Source organism: Pinus tabuliformis, chromosome 2_1 (genome assembly GCF_031772625.1).
Source record: "Pinus tabuliformis cultivar Carrire ecotype Pingquan chromosome 2_1, CPIR1, whole genome shotgun sequence".
Classification (NCBI taxonomy): domain Eukaryota; kingdom Viridiplantae; phylum Streptophyta; class Pinopsida; order Pinales; family Pinaceae; genus Pinus; species Pinus tabuliformis.
Genome location: NC_142299.1, coordinates 672,106,055 through 672,117,832, shown reverse-complemented (window position 1 = coordinate 672,117,832; position 11,778 = coordinate 672,106,055). Strand labels below are relative to the sequence as shown.

At 35.7% G+C, this 11,778-nt stretch overlaps 1 pseudogene; it reads left to right on the top strand.

Moving 5' to 3' along the window:
* Nucleotides 1–6,136: 6,136 nt before the first annotated feature.
* On the top strand, nt 6,137–8,504 carry LOC149202385 (F-box only protein 6-like; annotated as a pseudogene).
* Nucleotides 8,505–11,778: the final 3,274 nt, after the last annotated feature.

Sequence of the window (11,778 nt, the reverse complement as noted above, 5' to 3'; positions counted from 1 at the left end):
ATCCATATCGATGCACTTCTATGTCAAGTGAGTGTGAAATATTACTCATTTCAGCTTGAAAGGATGGCATAAACATGCTACCTATCAAATTTTTGGAAATTATAATGTCCTAATTTTCTTATATAAATAATAACATTCATTGTTCATTTCCTCATGGGAGATATATGCATTTTTCAACGGTGAAGAAAGGAAGCAATGGAATTTTCAGTAGCAAATTGATGAATGTTATAGCGAGTAAGTTCTTAATGTTCTACAAAGAAAATACTATTTGAGGTTCACAACTAGGCGAACTCAACATTATTCAACATTTCATGTCCTCAACTCCTTAGGTTCTTTCCCATCATTCTTTGCAATTTGTTTCTTTGTTTACAATCATCTATAGATTTCTAATATCCCTTTTCGTAACTTATAATGTATGAACTATAGAAAATGTTCTGAAATCCATTTTCTATTTTCTTTCTCAGTAACACAAAATGAGTTGTATAATCGACTAAGCTAGTCTAATTTTCAATTAAACTACTTTAGTGTTAGTTAGTGTGTCTAGCCATAATAGTTTGATATTCTTTGAAGACTTACCCTAATAACCTAAATTTCATGCGAACAAAGAACAAATGCATTTTTTTCATGTCATAATGTGCAAGAAAATAGTTTGTTTAAATATAAGTGTCATTCAAAAAAGGTTTACACAACAAATGATTTACAAGACTTATAGAGGGTAAAAAATTAAATGTTTGTAATGGATGATAAAAACAAAGTTTAAGAAACTAACATTATCAAGGAAGTAAAACCTAATCAAAGAGGCATGAATCCTACAAAACCATCTTGATCTTCCACACCTAGTACTGGTGCAATCTCATCCTCTAGTCTAGGTCGATTGTGATCTGTCATCTCACTGAGATAAAGAAGAATCTATTTGGAAATTCTTTCTAGACAAAATGAACATGGTTGAAACAACCAAATCCAAAATGTTTGCAAATAGCATTGAAGAATCTATAAACGTGGAAAGTGACAGTAATGTACCACCTTACTAGGTTACTTCTTATTCAGTAGATAATGAGAAAATAATGGAGCAGATTGTAGAAGAGGCCGTTATTTTCAATGAACATCCCATCACATTGAAAAATGTAAAATATGACAAGGGAAGAAAAAAATGAGAATTGAGAAGGTAAAACTTGAAAATAGAAATATTATTGTGGAAGAACAAATGGATATTGATATGTGTGACATTCGAGTCAAGAGGCTTTGGTATTACATCAATATATCAGTAATGTAGTTGTAAAATACGTTCATGAACTTACTACAAAAAATCTGAGACTGAAGAAAAGATTTAAAGAAGTAGAGCACAATCTAAATCTTGGCCCTCTCTTAATGACTCCATTGGCAACACGAACACCATCATCAATAATTCCTACCATTGCAACACTGTAGGAATCTAATAAAGTTTCCAGTCTACTTAAGGCCATCAAAACATATATCGTCGATGCCATTTCAAAATGTTATAAATTATTAATCATGCATAGAAAGCATTTTTCGATATAATGCATTTGCAATAGAAAATTAACACATTTTTGAGTTTTGTTAATAGAAATCTTAATGTAAAAAAATATTTTGTTAACAATGACTTACTTACTCTTAGTCGTAGGCTTTCTTTACATAAGGATGTAGAGATAAAAAACAAAGCACTTCTAGATTCTAATCGAATAAAGAAACTAGAAGTTGGCTAGATGGAGAGAATCAATACACTAGAGAAAATAATTTCTAAATGCGATATGCTAACTAATTAGAAAATAGGTGATGCCTATCTAGAAGTGGTGTTTCTGGATGACTATTTGGATTAATTACAATTATGATTCTCTTCAACAAGTTTTTTTTATGCCTATGTTTTGAATATGGTATCATATATATCATGGTTATGGCTATGTTATGGCTATGTTGATTGTCATTTGAATCTAGATACTATTATCATTACTCAATTTGAGTCGAGATCAAATTTAAGATAATATCCTATATATATTTTCAAGCTTGGTTTAATTATGCATAGACATATTAGTTCATTAATTATGTCTTCCACATAACCTTTCTACATACAACGAAATAATTCTTGGTATTACAGTTCATCAATTTTTTTTTGAATTCCCGTGTTTTGAATATAATCTCATATATATATATATATATATATATATATATGAGTTATACTTATGATGATTGTAATTTGAATACAGAAACAATTATCGTTACTCAATCTGATTTTGTATCAATTTTATTGTAAATTCTTCTATAGATTTTGAACATATGCTTTGACTATTTGTTTTATATCTAACACTATGCTATTAATGGAAATGAAAATGAATGTAAATTTCATTTTGCGAAACATGAAAATAAGTCATTGATTATGTTTCTTTCTTACTCTTGCATTTTTGATAACCAAATCTCGTTACCCTCCTTCCAAAAAATGACAAACAAATAGCTACATGATTTGTAGTTTTATTGTTAAGATTGAATTGTATCAAACAACAACCATCCTTCTTTATTATTTCTATATAACCCATAATAAATAATGGGGACCCTTGGCTTTTGGTTTAGTTATTATCATTTCAAAATAAAACTAAAAGGGAGTGTAGAGGTAATTTAATTTCTTAAATTCCTTAACATAAATTATCAACCAGGGGGTTCGTGGACTTGCGAGGCATACATGAACCATATGTGCTAGAGATTGGTTTCCAATTTTGAAAGAGAAATTTTAATCTATTAAATGAAAAATGACAATTGACATAGAAATAAATATATTCTAGAAAGCAATAAATCACACCACATACTTCCAGAAGTAAAAATCATTTGTGAGAATTGAAAGCACACATTTGGATGAATTAAAATGCTATGGTAAAACAAACTTGCAAAATGGAAAAGCACACTCTATTGAAAAGAAAAGGAACATGATAAATTCACAAATTACATAAAAGGGATCTACAATTATCAATTCAAAATATATGCTAAAACTTACTATTAGCTTGTCTTATTACATCCTCTTGTTACATCTCCTTCCATTATTCCAAACCTCTCCAATATTACAAGTTTCACATTACAAATTCTTCCTTATCTCCTCTCTCATATGAAAGGATAATGTTCTCTTATTCATACAAACATTAAACCACTACCTCATTAATGTTGATCCACCATTCTCTCCTCACATCCATAAAAGTCTCAACCAATTAGACACATATCCATGATTTTCTCCATGAGATATATTTGACTCCTATTCCAACTCTCCTTCCAATCTTGAAGAAAATTCGAAATTGAACCTTGGAGGCCACATAAGAGTATCTTGGAAGCTTCCAAATCACCTACACATGTCACCAAACTCATTAAACCTTTAGATATAAGTAAATACATGTTATTTTTCTAACTTTTAATCATAAATTCACTTTAAACACATAAAACTAATAAATTTGGGAAATACAAATATGAACCCATATGATAATGAAAATGGAGGCTAATGTAATGACAAGGTGATGAAATGAGGCAATAAAGTGGGAATGAAGGTGAAAGTGTATGACATTGTGAAGACATTTTGGAGACCCAACATACCCCCCAATTGAAGTTATTGCATGTCCTCATGCAATCCATTGCATTCATCACGATTTGATATTTTGAATTGTTTTGATTTTATATGAACCTTGGCTAATGGTTGTTCTTCTTTCTACCCTGTATAATCATTTGATAACTTTTTCCTTTTCGCAAAGTGTCCTTTCGAAAAACATTTGATTGCAACATATTCCTTTGGTTGGTTCTTGTTGTTAAACACACATGGGAAACATAGAATAGGAAAGATAAATCATGTGAGTACATTTTTTTATTAACAGGAGATATACATTTATAGTACATTATGTGACCTTTGGGATTCATATCCCAAGGTCTCTTGGACTGCTTTGGTCTATTCGTCTTCAACACTAACCCATTTAGGACTAGGTGTCCAACATTCCCCCCCTTAATCCGAAGGGTTATGTATGCGTCCAAGAAGAGAGCTGTAATACAAAATGTGCAAAAAATGCATGGCAGCACTAGGCTGAATGTGCTCTATGAAATGTTGGTAAAAAGGGCAGTGGTTTAAGGATAACCACCAACACTGGAACGCTTAGTGCAGTTCCTGGAACTCTTCCAAAACTGGCAAGAAACTAAAGTTTTCTGCTAGAGGAAGTGATCCTATTGTTTTAAAGAGGGAAACCTTCAACCATAAAAGGGAGGTCTCACCCCGCATAAAAGGTAAAACTTCAACCTAAAAAAGGGAAGTCTCAACCTGTGATGGTTTAAGGATAACCAACAACTCTGGAATGCTTAATGCAATTCATGGAACTCTTCCAAAACTGGCAAGAAGCTGGAGTCTTCTGCTAGAGGAAGTGTTCTCAATTGTGTTCCTAGAATGCTTCCGAAACTGGCAAGAAGCTGAAGTCTTCTGCTAGAGGAAGTGTCCCAGATTGCCAACTGAAGGCATGTTCAGGGGCATCTTTGTCTCTGGCTACAACTCTGAAACTGGTGTGGCAGGTTGTGGCTCAGGCTCGCTTGATGTGGCTTTGAAGCTTGTAGATGACCATCATTTCCCCCCTGTCAGATACAAGGTGAGATGATGGAGAAAACTCAACTACAAGACTGTTCAATACTCTGGAACAAGTTCTGACATGTGTTTGGAATATCTTCTTGGCAATGGGCATCAACAGCCAAGAAGATATTCCAAACACATGTCAGAACTTGTTCCAGAGTATTGAACAGTCTTGCAGTTGAGTTTTCTCCATCATCTCACCTTGTATCTGACAGGGGGGGAAATGATGGTCATCTACAAGCTTCAAAGCCACATCAAGCGAGCCTGAGCTACAACTCTGAAACTGGTGTGGCAGGTTGTGGCTCAGGCTTGCTTGATGTGGCTTTGAAGCTTGTAGATGACCATCATTTCCCCCCCTGTCCGATACAAGGTGAGATGATGGAGAAAACTCAACTGCAAGACTGTTCAATACTCTGGAACAAGTTCTGACATGTGTTTGGAATATCTTCTTGGCTGTTGATGCCCATTGCCAAGAAGCGATCCATCCAAGATGAATCTTTGTTCTTGCAGGACGTTTGTTTTTGAAGCATCTGTGTGAAGAATGGCTGGTTTTATGACAGTGCTTACATGGATGAAGATCAAAACAGTGATCTTTCAGATGGCCAACTCGATCACAGTGTTGGCATTTCTCAATCTGTTGTTGTTGTTGTTGCTGTTGAGGTGAACTGTCATGAGGAACAGGTGAACTGTCATGAGGAACAAGTGAACTGTCATGAATAAATCCAGCACTTTGAAACTGAATGGGCTTTGAGTAGTCTGGAATATGAAAGGACAAGTCCTTGTCATATCCAAGACCAGTTCTGTGCTTGTTGTGGACAAGCTGTTCCCAAGGTCTGATGATGGGCTTGGGAAGTGCAGACTGAGTTTCTGCATCTGCATATACAACTATTGTTTTATTTGAATGAACTGTAACATTATTAACATGCTACTGATGGGTGGTTGTCTCAATGTTCTGAACAAAAACAGTTTCAGAATGGTGTCTATTTTGATGTAGCTCTTCTTGATGTAGCTGTGATTCAAGCTGCAAAAAATCGATCCTTTCCTGTGCATTTTGTAGACATGTCTGAATTTCTGAGAGAGATCCTTTGCTGATTTGTAATGTGTCATCAACAGTAGATAATATCAGAGTTTTAAGGAACTATAATACTTCACTGGTTCTGGCCATTTTTTCTTCAATGTCTGATTTACACCTTAAAAAACTGATCACAACTACTACTCAATGCAGAAAAGTAATATCTACTCACAGTACACAACAATATCCTTTATAAATGTCAGCAAATGATCAGTGTGAAATATAAAGGATTACAATCAGCTCACCAAAATCTTTATGCAGCAGTGGAATCAAGGAATCAATGCACTATAATGAGTTTTAAATACAATGCCACAATTGGGGCAGCAGCAACTGCAAACTTGTTTGGATCCTTCAAGTACTCCTTCAGAAATGATGGTTATCAAAACTTCAATAATTATAACACCATGTCATGGGCATTCTTTGAACTGTAATTTACAGCGGTCAACCTCAACAAAGCATTAAACATATGAATGGCACCAGCAATCAAATCGGATCCAACTATAGGAAGAGAAGCACAAAATCTCGGTTGCAAATGGAATTCGAACTATTCAAAGTGTATTTGAAACCAATCACTATACCATTGGATCGTATACCATTCAGGCCTCATACGAACTTATTTAAAACAACAGCTTCAACGTATTTCAGGCAGCATCATAACGTATTCAGGCAGCTTTAATCACAGTTTTCGATGCATTCAATACAGCTCCAGGTCAGCACACAAATAAATCAATGAGCGATATACAAAACTGATTTCTTTCTCTGCAATAGAGACTTAATGTCCAGCACATACAGTGCACATATTAAGAGCAATAATCATCACAAAAAGAAACTACCTTTCCAACCTGGACACCACCACCAGAAATGACGTGCATAGTATTGTCAATGCAGGTAAATCACTTAGTTTAAGGATGGGTGAAGAGAAGCCCCCTCCCTGTAAAAGGCCTCGCAGAGATAGGAGCAAAAACAGAGTTTGTAGGGAAGTTGTTGTAGTTATGGAGGAAAATATCTGGAAAGAGCTCCCTGGGGACCTTCTCTAAAAAGTGATTGCACGGTTACCTATTCCATCTATTTTTCACCTCCGATTAGTTTGCCGTAGTTGGAATTCTTTGCCTAGATCCCACAAATTTCTTCAACAGTTTGCAGAGGTTCGTCCTCAATCCCCTTGGTTTTACACCATAACACATGGAAACATATCTAATGGTGCAATCTATGATCCATCAATGAACAAGTGGTATCATTTATCACTGCCATCTCCTCCTCCTCAAACCATCATATCATATCACGTTGCATCAACAGGAGGTCTTGTCTATTTCATTGATATATTGCATCACAAATTTTTTATATGTAATCCGCTTACGATGTCTTTCCGGGAACTACCATCAACTGTGAGAGTGTCATCTCAAGTTGCTGTAGGCATGGTTCTCAAAAAAGCTTCAACTGGGTACAAATTGCTGTGGTTAGAATGTAATGGGGATTATGGAGTTTTTGATTCAGTAGAGAATACTTGGAGCAAGCCTGGCAAGCCTGGGACTCGATCCTTCCTTATTTCTGCTGTTGCATCAAACCATTTATAAAAGAAACACCACAGGAATTCAAAACTGATGAATTGACACCAAATGAAAAGAGTGGTTTTTGAACAAGTTATCAGAGGAGCAGATGAGATTGATCTTTTCTATGGGAACCCACTTTTGTTTTCTTTGCTGCAATACCCGTGCGGGAAATGAAAAGCCCGAATACCTTGTGGGCTAGATCTTAAATCATAAACGCATGAATGAGACCTATTGAAACGAATGCTGCTACATATATCACCACATATATATCATGTCGCTCTGGTTGATTAAATTCAGATTGCCAACACAAGAAACCACATGACTGGTCCACATGTAATTACTGAAGAGACTTGGGGAGTTCGCTACCAGTTTTACTCAAAACACTGAAATTCGTGCAATGGTTGAATATCTTTTTACTATAATATCAAAATCAACTTAAACGCCCACCGTGGGGCACGAACCCACGACCAAAAGGTTAAGAGCCTTGCGCTCTAAGTATAGAAGAAGGGTCACTGAAATAAATGAATGCAAAGGACTGGAATCGCTCAAAGACTACAAAACTGCAGCCCGAGAAAAAAGATCAAACTCAAAATCGCGAGAAAAACTCAAGGCAAAAATATTCCTCTACACAATCCCGCAGGCTCGAACCTCAAACAGTACAATTTTCACCATTTTTCTTGGCCCTTTGATAGAAAAGATCCCTCAAATTACACAGGCAAGAGCAGCAGCCGCAGACCTTAACTTGCTAGATTATGAGATTCCTTTCGCTGAGCACACGGACGGTTCCAACCGGAGACTAGAAATCCGCAACAATACTCAACAGAAAATTTTTGTTTTCATGGCAACGGGTGGCAGACATAAAACACCCCAACAATTCTCAGCATTGTATACATTATGAATTCAATATAAGCAGCGTTGTATACATTGTATATTCAATAACTGAACCGACAGCGTCCAAGGCATATACAAACAGCGTGTAAACAATGCATATACAAACCCGTTACCAGTTTTAATGCACTGCACATTCAGAACGATGATACCAGCTGCGTTTGGAGTCTCTCAGAACGGTGAGAGCGTCAGGTGAGAGAACGTAAGGTGAGAGAGCGTTAGGGCAGCACAGGCGTGGCAGAGACGCAGGACAGAGGCGTTCAAGTTTAATGGCTATTCAAACACATTCAGTAACGTAGGTGAGAATAATCAGGTGAATTGTCAGGCAGTAGAGGCCCAGGAAGGCAAGGTGCTCAGTAGTGTCAAGTATGCATGGAACGTTACAGATAATGAATACTAGTCTAGCGCTATTCAAGGCAACTCAGACACAGGTAATGAAGACCACGTCGACGCTATTCAAGGTAGCTCAGACACAGGTAATGAAGACCACGCTGATATATTTGAATTTGCAGATCTAGCATGCCAATTTTACTATTTCAGGATTATGGGTAGAAGTGCAGCACTGACATGCACATAAAAGGCCACATAAAAACAAGCGGCTCTGATACCATGTTAAACACACATGGGAAACATAGAATAGGAAAGATAAATCATGTGAGTACATTTTTTTATTAACAGGAGATATACATTTATAGTACATTATGTGACCGTTGGGATTCACATCCTAAGGTCTCTTGGACTGCTTTGGTCTATTCGGCTTCCACACTAACCCATTTAGGATTAGGTGTCCAACACTTGTGTGGCAACCAAATTTTACTTGTATTGGTTCTTGTGTAACAATACTTTTCTTATTTTTGTGTTGCATAAAAAGACTTTTGAAATCATATAATCAGCCATCTAATGTGCTCACTCTTCTATCATGATGTGCAAAACATTTAACTTTTTGAATCATACTGCAATAGTAGTTTTTTGGAAAAGTATGTTGGTTAGGATGACATGTGAAATAAAAGGTGATGAAATATGAATGAGATATGAGTTATGAACATGAATTGGTATCCCCTTACCCCAGCTAAAGGTATTTCTAGATTTTATGAAATGAGAAAGGGAATATGATGAAGCATTTTACAAGAATTATAATTTCACTATTAAAGGAATTATATGATAAAAAGATAGGAAAGAACATACCTTCACTTACCTAAGAAGTGGACAAATTGTGCATATGTACAAAACTTGTGGCTGCTGTTGGATTAGGGAATAAAATGTAGAATTTCTTCTGCTTCTTGGTTTCATAATTGGTGGATGAAGTCGTGAAAGTGGAATCTTTATTTTTGCTGCTAAATTTGTTGTATCCACTACAAAATGTTGAAGTGGTATAGTCTTCACCTGCAACAAAACTCGATGGTACAATTCTAGTCATGTGAATAAATGTGTTGTTGTCGATCATGAAGAGAAGTCATTGGATTATCGGCCATTAAGGAATGTCATTAACTAATGTGAGGTAAGCTCACCCTAATGTCAATGAGTGGCAAGGTACGTAAGTACATCTTGTGAAGTGCAAATAGATGAGCTAATGTCGAGCCACTTGCAAGATCCAACGATCAAGGGACATTGATGTATTCCCATGATTGTCAGTGAGAGAACTTGTCATTAAGGCATACAAGCCTCAAGGTACCGATAAGGACTCTAGACTTGAACCTAGATAATGTGCTAATTTTTATAGGCCAAGTATTGTTGGAAGAGAGGCCTTAATGAATCCTCCATCATCTAATGTGAGCATAAAACAATAATTTTGAAGGACTATGGATGAAATTTTTTGCAGTGGATCAAGGTTTATTTGAAAAAATGAAAAGGGAAATGGAATGAATCATCTTTGTAGTGGAGTTGAAAGGTTTGATTTCTGGTTTATAGGTTAATGAAAGCGAGGTAGTAAAGTAGAATGATTATGAAGGAAAATGAGATGAAGATTTTGTTGACTGAATGAGTAGGAATGCGGTTGTAAAATTGGTATCTAGGGGGGTTTCAATTGGTGTGGTGGATCTTATTTGACATTATTTAGCCAAAATCATGTGCTCGTGCTTGGATATATCATCTTTGATGTTATTCTGATCATGTTCTTTTTGAAATAATTATGGTCTTTGAGAGACACTGTTTTGCTTATGGTCATGTGTTTTATCTTCCTGGAACCTACAAAAGATTAGTACTTTTTCTACAACGAAATGTAAGATTATCAAAATAGAGAGGTGATCAATCTCTCTATTTATGATATTTACACAAAAAAACTTTGAATTGGTACTAATAAAACAAATTCATGAAAGATAATCAAATTAATTGTTTTACTTGTTTCGAAACTAGTGTCTTCGTTCGCCTGTCATGTCTTGTTGGCAATTTATTAATTATTTTAATGTTTCAAATTATTATGAAAGATTTCTCATTTTATATATATCATCGATAACTCTCCATCGACTTTTGAATCGACGAAAACCGATGTCGTATGAAAAAGTTACGCTTATTTGAAATTTTCGTGAAACAGTGAAAATAGTCATGTGTAAATGTGACTTGACAACATGATGTTGATGTGAAATATGAAGTAGACAAATGATATGGCATGTTGATCATGAATTTCTGATTATAATTCATTGTTGAAAAATAGTTCATTGAGTTAAATACAAAGCTACAGAATTGTTTTTCAGCTACAGAATGTGCATAATTTTTGTAGCTAAAATCTTGAACAGACAGCTAAGTACACACAATTATGTATTTTTTTATGAACAAATAATCAGCTGTTAGATAGCAATTTTTCACTCTCTTGTCACTCCCCATTCCTGATCCCAGAGAACCCTAGTAGTGACTACTGTGTTATACTTTCACCATCAAACTTATGCTCTTGCATCCCTTGAAGTTTGAAGAAAGTAGTCCCCACTCCCTTGAGAACATTTCCAAAGAATCCTTCCTAAAACCCAATTTTTAAGATTAGCACTCTTTCCCAGTATCTCACCCATGCCGATGGCAGCGTTTTACACTGTGACCCATGCTGATTGGTGCTACTGTTAACCCAATACCTGCGTCGGTATACTTCTGGACTGTTTTTATAAAAGGAAACTGAGTTTCACGTTAAGAAACTTCTAGTGGTGATGTGTTGGATGTTTGTTTGGTTGTATAAGGGCTAAGAACTCCATACATGATTATTTCCCCGTTAAAAGTGGACCTTCCCAAGGATATAAGACCTTCTTCCCCCTTGAGTGGATGTCATTCTTATCCTCCTCTCCCTATATAAACCACTTCTTCTTAACCTTTTTGGCTATAATACAACACATAGTGAAAAGTGGTGGAGAAATAGAATGAGTTGTAAAATTCTGAAATATTTAGCTTTTGATAGAAGAAGTTTAGTCTTAGATGACAAAAGACTAGTCTTTGGTAGCTAAAGCATGAGGAGAGAGAGTTAGAGCTTGGAAGCCATTTCATGTCAAGCTAGAGGAGGAAACGAGTGTAGAAAAGGCATGTAGCGGGACGTGGATACCACAAAGGAGATCTCCAACATCAAGGCTTTTCTTGTATTTCTCTTTAAAGTTTATTTTAATGCAACTAATGGTTTATTTCCTATATCGGGTGTAATATTACATTTGATAGCTTAGAACTCCTGGACCTTTTAAGTAGATTGGATTCGATTTTATGTT